The sequence below is a fragment of the Lupinus angustifolius genome, chromosome LG16, assembly GCF_001865875.1.
Source record: "Lupinus angustifolius cultivar Tanjil chromosome LG16, LupAngTanjil_v1.0, whole genome shotgun sequence".
NCBI lineage: Eukaryota > Viridiplantae > Streptophyta > Magnoliopsida > Fabales > Fabaceae > Lupinus > Lupinus angustifolius.
Window position 1 is genome coordinate 7084276 of NC_032024.1, and position 2047 is coordinate 7086322.

The following is a 2047-nucleotide window of genomic DNA, read 5'->3' on the forward strand; positions in this document are numbered from 1 at the left end:
TGATAGGAGTGGATCACAAAATTTGGTGGCTGACCACTTGAGCAGGATTGGGGGAGTTGTTGATATGATGCCTATGAGAGATAATTTTCATGATGAATAACTTTTGAATATTTCTGTTTCTTTCCCCACCCATTGGTTTGCCAATATTGTAAATTATTTGGTTACATATGTTTTACATCCACTTGCACCTAGAGCTCAAAATGATAAAATTTAGAGTGATGCTAAATATTATGTTTGGGATGACCCTATTTGTTGAGATTGTGTACTGACCAGGTTACTAGAAGATGCATTTCAGATCATGAGATTGAGTCAATCCTTCAGTTTTGCCATTCTTCTGCAGTGGGTGACCATCTTGGTACCCAAACGACAACACGGAAGGTGCTTGACTCTGGATTTTATTTGCCCACCATCTTTAAAGATGCGTGGAGGATTTGTAGCACTTGTGAGCAGTGACAGAGAGGAGGTGGTACCCTCTCTTGGAGACAAGAGATGCCTCAACAACCTATGTTGTTTTGTGAGGTGTTTGCTGTTTGGGGTATTGATTTCATGGGTCCATTTCCTGTTTCTTTTGGCTTTTACTATATTATGCTTTCTATTGATTATGTTTCTAAATGGGTGGAAGCTAAGGCCACCAGGACTAATGATGCTCGGGTTGTTATGAATTTTGTTAGGTCTCACATTTTTTGCAGGTTTAGCATACCTAGAGCCATTGTTAGTGACCAAGGCGCCCATTTTTGCAAATAGATCCATGCAAGCTATGCTAAAGAAATATGGGGTTGTTCATAGAGTTTCCACACCTTATCACCCCGAATGTAATGGGCAAGCAGAGATTTCAAACAGAGAGGTAAAGAGGATTTTGGACAAGATGGTGCAGCCTAACAGAAAGGATTGGAGCAAAAGACTTGAGGATGCTCTTTGGGCACATAGGTATGCTTACAATGCACCCATTGGGATGTCCCCTTACCAGGTTGACTTTGGTAAAGCATGTCATTTTCCTATAGAGATCTAACATCATGCATATTGGGCTGTAAAAACTTGTAACTTGGCTCTTGATCAAGCTGGTGAAGAAAGAAAGCTCCAATTGAATGAACTCGATGAGATTCACTTAGAAACCTATGAGAACTCTAAGTTCTACAAAGAGAAGACCAAAAGATTCCATGATAACTTGATTTCTAGAAAGGAATTTTTGGTTGGTCAAAAAGTATTGTTGTACAACTCTAGGCTTGGACTCATGAGTGGTAAGCTTCGTTCTAGGTGGATTGGTCCTTTTGTTGTTACTAATGTGTTTTCTTATGATGTTGTAGAAATCAAAAGTGAATCCACAGATAAGAGCTTCAAGGTTAATGGGCATCGCCTCAAGCCTTTCCTCACAAATCCTTCCTTAGTGGATGAACTTGTGGAGGAGGACTCATTGGTTGAACCCACTTTCCTCCCTCCATGAATCAGAGAGTTTTTCTTTCGTTCTCTACTTTTTATTGCACTTGTACAATTCCATTGATTGATATGTATGTCTGGATATTCTGATTGTGCCACATTGGGACAATGTGTAGTTTAAGTGTGGGGGAGACTATTGTAGGTTGTAGGTTTTGTTGATGCATGTTTTTCTTTGACTTTTAGGTTTTGCTCAGGCTTGGGCATTTTCTCCCATACTTTCATTCACTTAAGTCTTGATATATTGTGGTGTGAATCCATGCATTTCTGTATGTCAAGTTGCTTTTGAGAATTAAGAGGTTGTAACAATTGTGATAGACTTATCCTTTGTGAGAATTTGAGCCTTAATTGTGGATGCATTGCTGTATGCTATCTAATATTCTTTCATGTATGATTTCACTCTTACTTACTTGTACTCTAGAACTTGACTTATTTCTTGTAGATGCTTGATATTCACATGCACATATTGAAGTGGTCTAGGCATTTCTTTCAATTTTATTTAGCTAATTACAAGCTTATAAGTGAAAAACCATGATTGTCCTAACCTTATGGAATTTTAGAGCATTGGTCTTCAAATCTTGTGGATTCTTGGTTATGTCTTAATGATGATTGATAC